The sequence below is a fragment of the Dreissena polymorpha genome, chromosome 2 (genome assembly GCF_020536995.1).
Source record: "Dreissena polymorpha isolate Duluth1 chromosome 2, UMN_Dpol_1.0, whole genome shotgun sequence".
NCBI classification, from domain to species: Eukaryota; Metazoa; Mollusca; class Bivalvia; order Myida; family Dreissenidae; genus Dreissena; species Dreissena polymorpha.
In genome coordinates, this window is record NC_068356.1 from 147,790,006 (window position 1) to 147,809,453 (window position 19,448).

Below are 19,448 nucleotides of genomic sequence, written 5' to 3' on the forward strand. Positions count from 1 at the left end.
CAACTAAGTGAGCGTTTGCGAAAGCAACAACAATACTTAACGAATTTACCTGCGATAAAAAATTTAAACATGTCGATGAAATACCAAACTGAAGTAGTATTTGAATGAAATACATTAATGCGACTATATACGAATTGAATGTCAACATTACATATCAGCAGTAATTTAACAACACATGATTATAAACGAGGATTCTTAAATATATTTTTGTTTTATGTAACAATGGTGTTATAAATCAACTGTTTCTAACTTTTCTTAACTTAGTAACAAAAGCGTTTACGCTGATATTGCGGAAGTCTCAGCGGGACACCCCTACCCTAAAATTTGGGAAGTTACCCCCCCCCCCCGCCCCCGGGCCGACATGTTTACTGTCTTTTTGTTGAAAAACTAAGCTTTGTGTCAATTTATATCAAATTCATTAATGTTCACATGATTGAGCTATCCAAGAAGCACAGACAAAATACATGCGTATGTATATATCACAGTTTCAGTCAAAATAATATTGAAACATCTTAAACTGGCAAATATTCGCATGAAATGCTAAAGTTTTTACAATCATGGTCTCATTTATATACGTACGCATATTTGTATTATGAGGGATCCAAGAATTAAGAAATAAAATGAGCAATGAAAATATTTTTACTAACCGTATTTCAATTCTAATATGAATATTGCTAGAATCGTGATGGTTGTGATTTGTTATTTTAACGGCTGCTTATGAAGTCGTCTTTATCTATAACAAACATAATTTGCAAAAACAAACAACTTTCTCATTCTTGTCAATAATGGAAATTCAACAGGATTTCGCCTATTTCAATAAAGATAAGGTAGTACGTTTGATTGGATTTTTTTTTGTTGTTAACTGTATTATTAATTAACCGTAAAACGATCAACAACAATAACAAAACAACTATGTAACAAACCTCGCGACCGGTAGTCACGTTAAAGCGTGCACGTTACTTATGCCAACATAAGCTTTGAACCTATTGTCCAAGTTAGCTTACGTCCGGAAACCTCTCCAACAAATACAACTACGTCGTCTGGCACCGCCTGCATATGTACAGTAAGCCTTATATTTATATTAGTGAGTTTCAGACATGAAGGGACCGAACAAAAAAGAACTGTTCCTTATGAGGACTCTTATCTTTCAAGAAGCAATATGGAATATCTAACCTTTAGCTTCAAATCAAAGTTGAGTCGTGTTGCACATCTTAAATGATGTGGTGCTTCTTTTTAATTAAGTGGGTATACATGTGATGTTTGAATTAAATATATAATGATATTGTGAATACATATATACGTAACATTACTTAAAAAAAAGGACGACATGAACACGTATTGTTTAATTTTAGTCAATTATTTCTTAGTGGGTAATGTAGGGATATCATCGGATAATTTGAAAGCAAACCACTGGTAATAAATCCGTATGTGGTAAGAAGGAAAGCGTTCCGAAAGAGACCGAAAAATGTGAATTCGCGTTTGTGGCATAATTAAATGTGTATACATTTATCTTGAGACAACGTAAGCGCAGGCGGATGGACATTTCGCAACAACGTTAATGTATTTTGTACATTGTTGCATTTTCGAATCTGAAAACGATAACCATTCATTATTTTTAACAACTTTGGTTTTTTAACATGTTGATATTTCTTAATTAAAACTTATATGCTAGTTTTTTTAGTAATTAACGTTTTCTCTTCTTTGAAAAAATGATCTTAAATACACTGTCTCTTAAGTATCCCACCAACAACACAAGCATATTTATTTGCTTAAACGTTTTAGCAGTTGTAAAATGACGAAAATTCAAAACTGACAATTAAAAAACACATATAATACATTATTTATGTCTGTTTTAGACAGATGGCTATACTTTTTAGTGCACTCTTTTTACGGTCACATACATAACTGACAAAAATTCAGCATAACTATAACGGATGTTACAAAATAATGGTAAATTAATAGCATAATACACAAAAAGTTTATTTCGGCTATATAGATTTTAAAATCTTAATAGCATGTTATAATACATCGCGATGGATCAGATGTAGGTCAATGTTTTTACAATATGGAGTGTATTTTACATTAGGTTTTTCGTTGCCATATTCTGTAAAGATCAAGGAAGTACGTATTTAATCTTATCATTCTAAATTATGACTCGTAAAAAGACGTTTAAAACCAAGTGTGTTGACGCATTACAAAGTAAACTTTGATTTCTTATACGAACCACTGGCTGATAAATGGCCTTGTCAAATACAAACTTATCATTGCCAGCTCATTGAATATGATTAGGGAACATAACCAGATGACGTATGTGACATGTTAATTAGAATATAAGTATAAACTTTTCATCCATGCCAGCCAGCAAACAATTCAAACTTATTTGTTATCAGAAACTTTAATAAAATTAAGAATAAAGACCAGGTAAGAAAACTTCATTGGTGAATGTATAAAAGATTCAGTACGAATACATTTAAATCATGTCAAATTGACCAAATTCGATTTAACTAATTCTTAGTGAGAGTAAATATGTGTATATTTTTCCATTTTGTTACTTTATTTTATCGGGTAACTTCTTGTTTAATGATAATTCATCACATTTTAGACACATACGAATATCTTTACGTGTTAAAGTATCCTGGAGTGACTTAATGATTCGCCACGGTTGCAACATATCCAGGAACATCATGCATTGAATCTGTTTATATAAACAGCTTTATTGTTATGTTTCACTAAAGAGTACAGGATCTAATTTTTTCAAAATGGCGAGCTGATGTTAATGACACTTCATAACTCTTTCTTTACAAGGAATTAAAACCCATTTTTGATCCATACACATATGGAAGAAAATTCGAAATTTATAATAGCAAATTTAAGATTATCTTCTCATGTTCTATTTATACTACTCAAATAAAACAATATGTTGTGATGTGTAATCTCCCCATCGATTTGATACGAGCTACGATTAAGCTTAAACATTACAGAGACTGATTTGTAGTAGTGTGTAACCTCTGTTTGATCAATTGTCTAGTTTCGAAATTCACAAGTGACGAGAACGACTGGGGTGGTTTTATTTTTTATTTTACTCCCAAATTGTGTTGTTTATGGTAAATATTTATAGTGTCTAGATAAGATTTCTTTGTGAAACGAGAAGGTTCGTAATTAGTAAAAGTGATGGGCACGTTTTATTTTCTCACAACAAATCTGCAAATATGGCCAATTATGTAGTTCTGTGTTATCTACAGCAGCGTATATTATTTTAGGTTCTTATCGTAATAGCTTGATCTAGGTAAGCGATAAAACCAGCTTTAATCTACTTTAAATTGTCTCTATATGCGCTTTTGATAGCCAGTGATACAATGTTCTCAAATATATTCAACCTGAGCAAGGCTGTTATATATTCGAGTGTATGCATCAGCCTAATCACGTGATTCATTGATAACGTTCATGTGATGTACGAAGTCCTTATGTACGCCCTCAAAACTAGCAGGACTACACTGACTGGATACATCTAAGACAGGTAATAAACTTTTTTTTCTGAAGATCAATTCGCGGTATTTATTGTTGGTAATATGTTTAATAGATACATTATTCTGACGATTTTGTTTGTTATTTACATACGTATTTCCCGTATTTTAATTTGTAAACTATTTTTACAATTAAATAAACTATCGTAAGACAACAAATAAGTATTCGTTTATAGTATATGTCTTACGTATAATTGATTTTACCTCCTAAAAGACATCACCTGATAATACCGCAAACGTAACATATTATTAATTATTGATTTACCAATGCACTCACTACGCATGCATATTCAGGACTAAATTGTTAACTAAAGCGTTGCCGAATGACGTCACTGTTCATCCGAACCGTGACGCTGTTGCTTTTAATTCGCCAAAAAGCGACATTATTTTGCGTGAACGTCAATGGTAAGCGATTCTATGTACATGAAACCTGAAATTGAAACATACCGTAGACTGGGCAATATGTTGCAATTTATTCGCACTAATATAAATTACTACAAATGTACATATATTTTTTTAATAAATAATAGTATTATAATGAATCCACATTCTAATTGAAGTAAAACTTTCAAATACATACGAAATAAAACTCTAGTCAATTTGTTCTAAGAGTTTGAATCGGTCGAGTGGCTTGTGTGCACAAGCCACGAGACTGATACAAACTCTTGGAACAATTGACTAGCGCAATATTCCTTTTATTATATACAACACCTAACGAAAACAGTTAACAATTGTATTTTTTTGCTTTAACAAAACTGACAAAACAATGGCTAAAACGGTACGCCATAGTTTATTTACGACGCGTATGAAAACAATTTTTGTAAATTAGCGTGAAAACATCTGAACCGGGAAAACACAGGTGCCCGACACGCTTACCTTAATGACATCGTTAATCCAAGTTTTTACAATTCAGTTGACAACTTTAAACCAATGGCAATGTTTATAACATAAACGTTGAAACGATATACACTTCCACTTCTATAATCCCATGTCTTTATCGAAACTTAGTTTAAACCACACTATTTTATTGTATTCCTATCTCAATTTACATTAATGCATGATACACACACTCTCCACAATACGATTTGCATTCGTTCGATGTTTTAAACAAATAGCTCACTGTTAAAAAACACAACGTCCGACATGTCCTTACATTCCTGAGAAAACTATTGTGTTTTCATCACAGAAATGACGTCACACGATGTACTACGTAATATATTTCGTTATATAAAATAGGAGTTTCCTATTTTCGGTGCGCGTAATGTGACGTCATTAAATGGGTCGAAACAAGAAGTCCGGCTAGTATGGTAATACGAAATCGGAAACAGCGAGTAGAGTAATACGGGATTTATTTCAACGATTGATACAACCTGTATTTTGATAAAAGAATTAAACAGGTATATAATAAATGGTCTTACTCTATTCTGGAAATCTAGTTCTCTATGAGCCTAATAATAATTCTTCTTGATGGTTATAAAAAAAATGCATCAATTGCCTACGCATCCCCCTCCCTCCCAATCTTGCCATACAAACATCTTAATCGAGTTATATTTAAACGTATTTATTTCAACGCCTTTAAGAATGCGAGTAGTAGAACATTATTTTGCAGAACTCAATTAAAAAAGTTTATATTTATTGAGACGTATCTAAATGTATTTAAATACGTATTTTTCGGTTCTCATATATATATATATATATATATATATATATATATATATATATATATATATAGATATATATATATATATATATATATATATATATATATATATATATATATATATATATATATATATATATATATATATATATATGCTACACTGCGCACTATATTTAATCAACGTGGCAATTAAAATACACGTAAAGCTATTACACTTCCAAATAACGAAAATACTTAAACAATTACCTTTTAAATGGAATTTGGTAAATTATACTTACTCTTAAAATAAAAATATTTGTTTTCGCAACTTAAAAATGAATTGATTATGTAATACAATGAAACAAATATGTACTTTCAAAATTATGTCACTCCTTATATTGCATTGCACAACAGTTTGTCGTGTGCTGCGTGGATGCAGTAGCGTGTATCCCCGTACATATCTTCGATGTTGTTATATTTTCAGCCTTCAGAGGCTGGTGGCGGTATTGTGTTTTTATTATTTTTTAAGAAACCTTGTTTAAGACCTTTCTTATACTTAGATTCTTATACATTCTCTGTACTTATACAGTAAACGTGTATGTTCATCAATTGAGAGTTCTGCAGGTTATACTGAATTTTTACAGACCATTATCTGACAAGCTGCCTCTTACTCTTTTATGTATGTTGACTTGGCAATGTGTATTAATGTGATTATAAGATTGGTGGTTTCGCCAAATAAATAACCTATGGACAGATTGATTACACAAAACCCGAAAGTTGTTCTCTCACCATTGAGAATTCCGATTACACGTAGTATTCATTTTCCGTTAAATTATAGACAATTACTTTTTTCTAAACCTACAGTCAAATTAAGTTTACTTCGAACATCTTTCATTGGAGGTACAATGTGGCTGGGTTCTAGTTCGCAGCGTAATTTAGCTCCGTGTAATCGGTATCCTACAATAAATAAGTGCAACTCCAGGAAGTGTTTATGTTGCAAGTTTTTAAATGTGTCCTCTTTTATTCTTTCATCGGTTAATAACCGCAAATTTTCAGTTAATATTAAATCCGATGTCTCATGAAATTCTATGCATGTGGTTTATGTTATTACTTGAAATGTACCCTGTTGTGGTGCGCAATACGTTTGGCAGACGGGTAGATCACTTAAAACACGTTTTAGGGAACATTTTTTTTTTAATTAAAAATAACAATAAATTTTATAACTTCATTTACCAGCACTTTAATAAAACAGGTCATAGCGTAACAAATATTTCAATTCAACCTGTGGAGCAACTTATTTTTAATGATAGTACTTCAAGTCAGTGCCAATTAAAAGCAAGGTGCATGCCAGAATTTGAATGGATTAAACGTTTGCAATCAGCTTACCCACTTGGATTAAATGATAATATTCTAAATGTTGGAACAATTTCTAAAAATAAATCGATTAATTCATTTTCTCTGTTTAGTAAACGTCTAAGAAATAAACGTTCACGTGGCATTAGGAAAAATGGTAACTTAAGGCGTAAATTTAAACGTCTGCTTTCTTTAAATGATTGCTTCACAGTTTTACAAAATGGGGGTAAACATAAATTACTAAGTGCACTTTGCTCTCTTTCTGTTTCTTCGTTGGAGAATATTGATAAGGAATGTAAACTTATTTTACTTCAATCTGACCCTCTATATGAATGTGCTTGTATTATTGAATCTTTCACTGACTACTATCTTAAACCTTTTATTGAAAATGTACTTAACAAAACTAGAAATCGTATCAAAATTGAGTTTTGTAACAAAGGTCTTGATTTAATTGACCTTCCTAAAATATTCAATGATAAAAATGTACGTCGGTTGATTCCCCCTTATTTCCGCAATACTGAATCACCACTTATTTGCTACAAATATAGTTAACCTGTAAGAAGTATCGTTTTTAATTATTATTCTATTTCCACAGATATAAATGTAATAAGAAATTGTCCTACATTATGTGACTGTACAAGTTCTAAATATATATATGGTCCAGTTGGACATGTTATTACTGGGGACCTTAATTTCATTCAAAATAAAAACCTTAGAAATTTGCTACGCAGAGGCCCTAAGTACAGACTGCCTATTCCTGTTGATTTTGATGACTGCATTAAGAATATCGTAACATCCTTACATGATTATTGCACTAAATGGTGCAGGAAGGAAAATGCTGAAATTACTGCACTCAATGATTGGAAAACAAAAATATTTAGTATGGCCATGAATAAAATATGTTTTTATGATACACATCCTTTGGCCCTACCACATTCACCTAAATTTAATAAACAAAATCTCTGTAAATTGCTTGAAGACTTAAAATCTAAATTCGTCTTAGTTCCTGCTGATAAGGCTGCTAATAATGTTATCATAAGTGGATAACTTTGACAAGGAGCTGTAAAAGGTATGGTTACACCTCGTCAAGTTTACGAATGAGATCAGTGATAAAGTAAACAGAGTTGAACATAAGGTGGACTCAGTAGATATAGAGTTAGAGGGTGCCAGGAGAAGGATAGCAGATCTTGAACGGGATAAGGATAAGCTCAAAGAAGACATGAATTATGTGCAGTCCCAAAGCATGAGGAACAATTTAATTTTCGGAAATATACCGGAAGTGCAAGACGAAACACCTGCTAAGACAGAGCAAATAGTGCGATAATTTATTGTGAGTAATCTCAAGGTGACAAAGGAAGAAGTGGACGGTATGCGGTTCGAGAGGGTGCACAGAATGGGCCAGAAGCAAAATCAATCAGAAGGGCAGGGTCCCACCCGGGAAGCAAATAACCAGCGCCACCGCAGCATTGTGTGCAAATTTTGTTTTTTCGGCGATTGGGAGAAGGTTCGTGGTAACAGCAAGAACTTAAAAGGTTCACAGTTCTATGTCACAGAACAATTCCCACAGGAAGTTGCGGCAAAGAGGAGACGATTATTCAAGAGGGTCAAGGAGGAGAAACAGGCCGGACGAAGAGCTTGGGTGTCTTACGACACTCTCTACATTGAGGGTAGACCAGTAAAAGACGCGTAGGGCGGGCCGGATGGGCTAAATTGTTTAGTTTGGAATTGCAATGGTTTAAGTACTTCCAAGAGAGAGGACCCACATTTTATTTCATTTATAACAAAATATGATGTAATAGTTTTAACTGAAGCTTGGACTGGTAAAAATAGCAAAATCGATCTTTCAGGATATCACTGTCATTATTTGTATAGAAAATATAGACACAAGAATGCTAAACGAAACAGTGGTGGAATTGTAATTTATGTGCGTGATAGCATCAAGGACGGAATATCGATTGTAAAAAATACACATGACACAATTATATGGTTTAAGTTGGATAAGCACTTCTTTAATAATGACAACGACATATATTTTTCTGCAGTTTATATGTGGAGTGACAATTCACCTATTGCTAATTTGTTTGATGCAGACTTATTTACAATTCTTGAAGAGGATATTAACCATTATCAATCATTAGGCATAGTCATGATAGCTGGAGATTTTAATGCTAGAACTGCTTGTACATCAGACGGTATCATGTGTGATTTATATATACCTGATATTGATTCTGAAGACTATATAATTGACACCCCATTACAAAGATATTCGATGGACAGCGGTAATAACTCTTACGGGAATAAGTTGTTAGATATGTGTAAAGGTACCGGTTTAAGGATTGCAAATGGCCGATTAGGATCAGACTTTGGACTAGGTAAATATACATGTTTTAATAGGAATGGATCTAGTGTGATCGACTACTTAATTCTTAGTGAGACTAGTTTTAAGGTTGTTCAAAATTTCTCTGTTAATGACTTCATGAACTTCAGTGATCATGCCCCATTGTCATTTGATATTGTTTGTAATAGGCATGTTGTTAAAGAAGATCCTTATACAATTGAACGTTTAAAGTGGAGTGATGAAGAAAAAAATACGTTTCGCGAGGGACTGATAAGTAAAATGGCAGATTTTGACAATGTAGTTGATAATGCTGATGAACACTGCGATGATAAGGCTGATTATATGGTAAATAGGTTTACGGAAATTGTACGTGAGGTGGCAGATCCATTATTCGTTAAGCACACTGTAAAGTACCCACAGTTTCAAAAATGTGTCATATCTGACTCAGATAAATGGTTCGACCATGACTGTAGAGAGGCATAGCTTTTGTATAAAAATGCCCTATATGTGTATAATAATTCGCATAGTGATATAGATAGAGTTGAACTATGTAGATTAAAATGTCTGTATAAAACCATTGTTTAAAAAAACGCAGAGCTTTTAAATTCAAACGTTGTAAGGAATTTGAAAATTTGAAACATAGAAGACCAAAAGATTTTTGGAAATATTTTCGGTCACAAGAAACAAATAATAACGATAGTAATATACATCTTGAAGATTTCAAGAACCATTTTGAACAAATGTTTGCTGATATAAACCAGGCTTCAAATGTTGAAGCTGAGGATTTTAATAGTAATTGCGATTTTAATGATTTTTCGAATACATTTGGAGAGCTAGATAATCCAATCACATATGACGAAGTTTGTCAAGCTATTAAATTAATTAAAACAAGGAAATCGCCAGGTACAGATATATTATTAAATGAATATTTCATAGAAGCTTGTGATATTTTAGCTGGTCATATTACAGTAATATTCAATTTTATTTTGAACACGGGAAATTTCCCAATTGCATGGACCAAGGGTATTATTGTTCCGTTACATAAAAAGGGCGACAAGTCTGATATAAAAAATTATAGAGGTATAACACTATTAAGTAATTTTGCTAAGTTGTTTACATGTGTACTAAACCAACGTATATCAAAATGGTGCGAAGAAAATAACACCATTTCAGATGCACAATTTGGATTCAGAAAGGGTAGATCGACAGTAGACGCAGTATTTGTACTGCACTCAATTATTGAAAATTATGTTAATTCGAATAAACGTTTGTATTGCTGTTTCGTGGACATGAAGCGTTGTTTTGATTCGATTTATCTCAATGCCCTATGGTTAAAATTGTATAAAGCTAACGTGGATGGTAAAGTGTTGCGTATAATACGCAGCATGTATCAATCTGTTAAGTCATGTGTTAGACATTGCGAAAACTATTCTGATTACTTTAATATAGCAGTTGGCTTGAGGCAAGGGGAGATAATCTCCCCGATATTGTTTTCTCTTTTCGTAGAAGATATAGAAATGTATTTGCAAAATAGAAATAGCAAAGGTATAGTTATACAGGATATGTGTTTGATTCTTTTGTTATTTGCAGATGATATGGTTGTTATTGGTGAAACCCCAGAAGATTTACAATTATCAATAGATCATTTGCATAATTACTGTGAAACATGGGGATTAGAAGTGAACACTGCGAAGACAAAAGTTGTAGTATTTCGCAAACGAGGTGGTTTAAAACATAATGAAAAATGGATATATGCTGATGAATACTTGGATGTTGTTAATGACTTTAACTATTTAGGTGTTACATTGAACTACACGGGTAATTTTAATCTTAATTCTCAGACTTTATATGGTAAAGGCTTAAAAGCATTGAATAATTTATTGTCAAATCTGAAAAAATACGAATGTAAACCAAGAGTAGCACTGCAGTTATTTGATGCTTTTGTTTCTCCTATTATTACGTATGGGTGTGAAGTATGGGGGTTTACCAAATCATCACAGTTAGAAAGGCTGCATTTAAAATTTTGCAAAGCTACGCTTGGTGTTAGACAATCTACAGCTAATGTAGCTGTATAGGGCGAACTGGGTAGATACCCATTGTATATAAACCGATATGTACGTATTATAAAATACTGGTTAAAGTTAAAGGATAGTGATAACATTATTACCAAGTCAGTTGTTAAAGATGCTTTGTGCGATGTTAGTATAAATAGAACGAATTGGTTTAGTAAAGTTAAGAACCTTCTTACACGTTACGGTTTTTACTATGTTTGGTGTAGTGACATACCTATAAATACTAACCAGTTTATTTGTACATTTCGGAAAAGGCTAATTGATGAATATTTGCAACAATGGCAAGAAAATGTTACAGATAGTGGAGTTTTAACTTTGTATAAAACACTTAACATGTCACATGGATTTGAATCTTATCTAGATCTCATTGTGTCGAGAGATCTCAGAGTTGTATTTACGAAATTACGAATATGTTCCCATAACTTGAGAATACACACTGGTAGATACGAAAAATTAGATAGACATTTACGTATTTGTCAAATCTGCTCTACCAATGAGATCGAGGACGAATTTCATTTGATGTTTAAATGTACAGCATATGCTCATTTAAGACCAATTTATTTAAAACATTATTATAGAAATAGACCTAGTATGTTTAAGTTGATACAACTGTTTTATACAAACAACAAATCAGAATTGTTTATGTTAAGTAAATATATATCTGAAGCTTTTAAAATTCGCAACGTTGCATTGACGGATTTATAACACTGGTCATTGTATACAAGACTCAAGACTATTTATTGAAAGAATACATTACAATATCAGCTAGTTATTTGATTATAAGCTATTTTCGTTCCAACAATACATATTTATTACCATATGAAATTAATCATTGTACCAAATAAGCATGAATATTGTTGTATATAAGTTCATCCTGTTAAATAGATTTGTTAAATAATGACCCATACTTCACTGTATAATCTTATTGTATTAATTATTATATGTATGCATATATATATAACACAAAAAACTGTAAAGTTTACGTGAATAAAATATGTTCTGTTCTGTTCTGTTCATAATATGACGAGTGTTTTATGTTCAAACTATTTCACAAGAACTTTCGCAAACTACATCATATTGTGAGTACAATAAGCAACCTAATGAAATTATTACCGACCATATTGCCCAATGCATAAAGTTAAATGTAATAGTCAATATTACTGACAAGAAATTGCCATCACTTTACTGGATACCTAAATTACATAAGACGCCATATAAAAGTCGTTTTATCGCTAATTCAGTGTCTTGTACCACCAAACAATTATCAGTGTATCTTACAGCTGCATTAAGTGCTATTAGATATCATATAGCTAAATTTTGTAATAAAGTTTATGAAAATAGTAATATTAACCTATTTTGGTCAATAAAAAACACCTTAGAAGTTATTGATAAAATTGAAAATAAAAAATATAAGGGGTCACAGGTAAGTACTTATGATTTTTCGACACTATATACAACGCTTCCTCACGCTTTAATAAAATCCAAACTTGTTTCTTTGATTGAAAAAACTTTTGCTAGAGAGAAATGTTTGTATCTAGCTTTAAACACTAAAACAGCTTTTTTACTAATCAGATATTAGATAATTACATCATTTGGACTGGTCTTGACTTTTGTGCAGCACGTACTTTTCTTTTGGATAACTTGTTTGTTGAAATTAATGGTAAAATATTTAAACAAATTATTGGCGTTCCTATGGGTACTAATTGTGCGCCACTTATAGCTGACCTTTTTTATATTGTTATGAAAGCGAATTTATGTTAGAATTATCTAAAACTAAGCAAGTAGATTTGATTAATTGTTTTAACCTTACTAGTAGGTACATTGATGACATACTTAATTTAGATAATCCATTATTTGAACAATATATTCACAAAATCTACCCAAAAGAACTAGTCTTAAAGAGATCGTGTATATCCAAAACAGACGCTGCGTATTTAGACTTACATTTAACTATTAATAATAATTTGATCAAAACTAGTTTATACGACAAACGGGACGATTTTAACTTTGAAATTGTAAATTTTCCGTTTCTAGATGGCAACATCCCTAAAGGACCTTCCTATGGTATTTACATTTCGCAGTTGGTACGTTATGCCAGAGCATGTTCGTGTATTAAAGATTTTAATGATCGTAATCTAATATTAACTAAAAAATTGCTAAAACAAGGCTTTTTGTATCATAACCTAAGAAATAAATTTGCTAGATTTTACTCTAAGTATGGTGATTTAAATTCAAAATATAATGTTTCTTTAAAATGGCATTTAAATAATGGAATCTCCCATCCATCATTTTACGGAGATGTTTTGAAGCGTGTCCGAAAATTAAAATATGTTAAACCAAATGTTCATATTAAACTTTTCAATTTAATAACCGTGTTTTTATCAAAAGGATACGATGCTTATGTACTTAAAAAAAGGTGTTTGATGGTTTTCGATTCACTATATCTTTCTTCCCTTAAAATTTGGAATCATAAGTGATATTATAGGCATTTTTCACGGTTGATTAAAATTGTGTCATTGTGTCGTATAAACAAATCTGCATGAATACTACATTATAGGCATTTTTCACTGTTGAATAAAATTGTGTCATTGTGTCGTATGAACAAATCTGCATGTAAACTACATTTGGACTCAAATCGTACATCAAATCATTTCTGTCTTCAGTTGTCAAAAGACCTATATACTGTTTGATTCCAATAATGTCGCCTTAATGGAATTACCATTTTTATTCATTTGCTTCTTAATATTAAATCACCTAAACTTGTTTTTATTAGTAGCACAGCCCCATAAATATTTTTATTTAGTACTGCCCTTGGAATTTGTTCACGTCATTATGGAGTTTTGTGACGTCATACGACCGACTTTCCCAGTTGTAATCTACATGCATAGGTCATTGGGTTTATAACGTTCCATTTTATTTATATTTTCTCTCTGATAGGCGTTTCTTGTTTGATTTAATTATTTTTAATTTGTTTAGCAGTCACATAAACAACCAAGCTATGTAATATGGACTTTTTACACCCATTATTGCTGCTTCTTCCTGTATTTGCGCGATGATTATCTGAGATATTAACTATATGATTCTATATTCTCAAATCTTTTCTATAAAGAAGGAATGTAGTTGACAATTGTTAATAATTTTATTTGATCGTTCGTCAAAAAGTTGTAATTCTGTTACTCTTGTATCTTCAATGCAATTGAGTAATTAAATAGTAATTAAATTGAATGCGTTTTAATTCCCTTTTATTATTGTTTAATTTGAGTTACAATGCTATGACGTTAAATTTTATTTACACTTAAATGTATTATGAATATTGCTGGGCCAAGTGTGAGGTTGAGCGCTCTATAACCAGGTTAAAACCCCCAATGCTTTGCATTGACCGTTCCAAGCTTTATTCATATTTTGTGATTATGTTGGTTTGTATTGTGTTGTATTGTGCTGTTTTGTACTGTTTGGGCAATCGGTCACTTGCCTTAAATAAAGGAACCACTAATTGTTTTTAATGAAAATTCAATACTGCTCCAGCAGCTGGAGTTTCACTCCTTATATTGTATGCGTGTTTTGGTTTTAATAATTGTTGAGATGAAGTATCGTGTATGTTGTAGCTCATTTCGTGTAGATCAGTGTTGGAATGTATTACTATGAACACAAATCGTCATTCAGACGTCAGAATAATTTGAAATATTGGTCGCGGTAAATCACAATTGGTATATTAATATGGTTCAATGTGCAACACACTATTCAAAATACATCAATGTTTTCAAATACAATTGTATTCAAAAAGTATATATCCTATAAACTATTATGTAGTATTTTGATTTAAGGTTAATAATAATACATCAATTTACCTTCAGGTTTAGTTTTCTTGAATAACGTTAAATACGGGTGATCAACTAAGTGAGCGTTTGCGAAAGCAACAACAATACTTAACGAATTTACCTGCGATAAAAAATTTAAACATGTCGATGAAATACCAAACTGAAGTAGTATTTGAATGAAATACATTAATGCGACTATATACGAATTGAATGTCAACATTACATATCAGCAGTAATTTAACAACACATGATTATAAACGAGGATTCTTAAATATATTTTTGTTTTATGTAACAATGGTGTTATAAATCAACTGTTTCTAACTTTTCTTAACTTAGTAACAAAAGCGTTTACGCTGATATTGCGGAAGTCTCAGCGGGACACCCCTACCCTAAAATTTGGGAAGTTACCCCCCCCCCCCCCCGCCCCCGGCCCGACATGTTTACTGTCTTTTTGTTGAAAAACTAAGCTTCGTGTCAATTTATATCAAATTCATTAATGTTCACATGATTGAGCTATCCAAGAAGCACAGACAAAATACATGCGTATGTATATATCACAGTTTCAGTCAAAATAATATTGAAACATCTTAAACTGGCAAATATTCGCATGAAATGCTGTAGTTTTTACAATCATGGTCTCATTTATATACGTACGCATATTTGTATTATGAGGGATCCAAGAATTAAGAAACAAAATGAGCAATGAAAATATTTTTACTAACCGTATTTCAATTCTAATATGAATTTTGATAGAATCGTGATGGTTGTGATTTGTTATTTTAACGGCTGCTTATGAAGTCGTCTTTATCTATAACAAACATAATTTGCAAAAACAAACAACTTTCTCATTCTTGTCAATAATGGAAATTCAACAGGATTTCGCCTATTTCAATAAAGATAAGGAAGTACGTTTGATTGGATTTTTTTTGTTGTTAACTGTATTATTAATTAACCGTAAAACGATCAACAACAATAACAAAACAACTATGTAACAAACCTCGCGACCGGTAGTCACGTTAAAGCGTGCACGTTACTTATGCCAACATAAGCTTTGAACCTATTGTCCAAGTTAGCTTACGTCCGGAAACCTCTCCAACAAATACAACTACGTCGTCTGGCACAGCCTGCATATGTACAGTAAGCCTTATATTTATATTAGTGAGTTTCAGACATGAAGGGACCGAACAAAAAAGAACTGTTCCTTATGAGGACTCTTATCTTTCAAGAAGCAATATGGAATATCTAACCTTTAGCTTCAAATCAAAGTTGAGTCGTGTTGCACATCTTAAATGATGTGGTGCTTCTTTTTAATTAAGTGGGTATACATGTGATGTTTGAATTAAATATATAATGATATTGTGAATACATATATACGTAACATTACTTAAAAAAAGGACGACATGAACACGTATTGTTTAATTTTAGTCAATTATTTCTTAGTGGGTAATGTAGGGATATCATCGGATAATTTGAAAGCAAACCACTGGTAATAAATCCGTATGTGGTAAGAAGGAAAGCGTTCCGAAAGAGACCGAAAAATGTGAATTCGCGTTTGTGGCATAATTAAATGTGTATACATTTATCTTGAGACAACGTAAGCGCAGGCGGATGGACATTTCGCAACAACGTTAATGTATTTTGTACATTGTTGCATTTTCGAATCTGAAAACGATAACTATTCATTATTGTTAACAACTTTGGTTTTTTAACATGTTGATATTTCTTAATTAAAACTTATATGCTAGTTTTTTTAGTCATTAACGTTTTCTCTTCTTTGAAAAAATGATCTTAAATACACTGTCTCTTAAGTATCCCATCAACAACACAAGCATATTTATTTGCTTAAACGTTTTAGCAGTTGTAAAATGAGGAAAATTCAAAACTGACAATTAAAAAACACATATAATACATTATTTATGTCTGTTTTAGACAGATGGCTATACTTTTTAGTGCACTCTTTTTACGGTCACATACATAACTGACAAAAATTCAGCATAACTATAACGGATGTTACAAAATAATGGTAAATTAATAGCATAATACACAAAAAGTTTATTCCGGCTATATAGATTTAAAAATCTTAATAGCATGTTATAATACATCGCGATGGATCAGATGTAGATCAATGTTTTTACAATATGGAGTGTATTTTACATTAGGTTTTTCGTTGTCATATTCTGTAAAGATCAAGGAAGTACGTATTTAATCTTATCATTCTAAATTATGACTCGTAAAAAGACGTTTAAAACCAAGTGTGTTGACGCATTACAAAGTAAACTTTGATTTCTTATACGAACCACTGGCTGATAAATGGCCTTGTCAAATACAAACTTATCATTGCCAGCTCATTGAATATGATTAGGGAACATAACCAGATGACGTATGTGACATGTTAATTAGAATATAAGTATAAACTTTTCATCCATGCCAGCCAGCAAACAATTCAAACTTATTTGTTATCAGAAACTTTAATAAAATTAAGAATAAAGACCAGGTAAGAAAACTTCATTGGTGAATGTATAAAAGATTCAGTACGAATACATTTAAATCATGTCAAATTGACCAAATTCGATTTAACTAATTTTCACTGAGAGTAAATATGTGTATATTTTTCCATTTTGTTACTTTATTTTATCGGGTAACTTCTTGTTTAATGATAATTCATCACATTTTAGACACATACGAATATCTTTACGTGTTAAAGTATCCTGGAGTGACTTAATGATTCGCCACGGTTGCAACATATCCAGGAACATTATGCATTGAATCTGTTTATATAAACAGCTTTATTGTTATGTTTCACAAAAGAGTACAGGATCTAATTTTTTCAAAATGGCGAGCTGATGTTAATGACACTTCATAACTCTTTCTTTACAAGGAATTAAAACCCATTTTTGATCCATACACATATGGAAGAAAATGCGAAATTTATAATAGCAAATTTAAGATTATCTTCTCATGTACTATTTATACTACTCGAATAAAACAATATGTTGTGATGTGTAATCTCCCCATCGATTTGATACGAGCTACGATTAAGCTTAAAAATTACAGAGACTGATTTGTAGTAGTGTGTAACCTCTGTTTGATCAATTGTCTAGTTTCGAAATTCACAAGTGACGAGAACGACTGGGGTGGTTTTATTTTTTATTTTACTCCCAAATTGTGTTGTTTATGGTAAATATTTATAGTGTCTAGATAAAATTTCTTTGTGAAACGAGAAGGTTCGTAATTAGTTAAAATATTTAATTGATAAACTCAATTTATATTTTGAAATTGATAGTGACTTCCTTTTTTGTAAAAGGAGCATACAATAACATGCTAAATGTGTTATTTAAGTTTAAAGTTTATTTTGCTAGTACTCGGATTATAATTTTTATTGTTGTGTAAACTGTGATCAGATGAGATGATAAAATAAGCCAAACAATATTTGCAATGTCTTAGAATATGCATTTCTTCAAACAACCGTTTCTCAAAAATTCTGTTTTTTTATTTAGAAAAGGGGGAAGACGCTGGACGCCGGGTGCAAGGGGAAAAAGAGTTCAAAAGCAACATATTTGGGGGAAAATAAAAACTGTTTTAATAAATTTCTATAACTCCTCTACTCTGATTTCAGGGGTTGTTCACCACTGTCTGCGCCTCCGGAAAATGGATGCGTTCCCAAAGCAAAAAAAAACGGCCCAATTCCCAATCAAATCTAGATGACATTTTCCCCAATTACAATAAAGAAGTTTTCTGTCAACATCATAAAAAACACGTTAACAAACACTTATGCCATTTAGAGTGACTTCCCTTTCTCCATTACGTTATATAGCATGCGCTTAACGACTCAGATGTAAACACATTTAGTTTGAGGATTCTTCTTCCAACATTTACAGCGAAAAAATTCGTAATGTTCCGCATGACTTAGCAAAAATTAACAGGAACCTCAAACTACACATTCTAATCCAACTCCGTAGACGCTTATTTCTGTTTTAAGGTGTTTTCACGACCACGGCAAATGGGCTAGTATTGTGATGGATAATTAAGCAATCAAACTTAACAATATTCGATCCAAAACTTAAACGAATGCTAAAAAAAAAGATATGAAACATGATTTTCTTGGAGGGGAAATTGTATTTGTAGCGGAAAAGATCTGAAAGGGGAAGACGCCGACTATCGGCGTCACTTTCTTAGTAAACCAAAACTGCACATAATGTGGAATCACCTCATTGGTTTATCATAAATAACTGAATTGAATGTATTTGATGTAATTGTTTGAGTAGTACAAATGACTGCCTAACTTATCGACCGACAGACACACAGTCACTGTCATCAGAATGAACATGAATTGTCAATTATAATTGCAAATAATTTATATCAAGGAGGTGATGAAACCTATTGAAAACACAGGCGGTAAGCGTGTGACTATGATAATAATTAGTAAAAACATCATTTTCAATGACACATAATCAAACATAAACGAAAAATCAACATTTTTGAGAAAAAATGCACTATAATATATATATAACGTTTAATAAGACCGAGTTCATGGAAATCGCTAGAGGTATATGACTATGTGCATATTGTATTGCTCATTATAATCTCTTTCTGTTGTCATCTCATTCATACCATGTTTCAGTCATATCCATCATTCAGGCTGAAAGATAATGATTCTAAAATCAGTAGTTAATACCCATTTAATCGCTGCACAATTGACGAAAT

At 31.7% G+C, this 19,448-nt stretch overlaps 2 protein-coding genes across 9 annotated transcripts in view; one reads left to right on the top strand and one right to left on the bottom strand.

Annotated features, from left to right (window-relative positions):
* The window catches only part of LOC127869375 (uncharacterized), a 319,605-nt gene that overhangs the window by 290,759 nt on the left and 9,398 nt on the right, over positions 1 to 19,448 (top strand). Inside the window, exon 1 of one of the 4 annotated variants that reach the window (XM_052411889.1) lies at positions 3,455 to 3,517. The exons of the other annotated variants lie outside the window; for them this stretch is intronic. The gene's annotated coding sequence lies outside the window, so the exon portion shown is untranslated. Of the gene's footprint in view, positions 1 to 3,454; positions 3,518 to 19,448 lie in introns of those variants that run through there. 4 annotated transcript variants of the gene reach the window in all.
* The window catches only part of LOC127869372 (dipeptidyl peptidase 9-like), a 169,624-nt gene that overhangs the window by 88,223 nt on the left and 61,953 nt on the right, over positions 1 to 19,448 (bottom strand). The window lies entirely within an intron of this gene.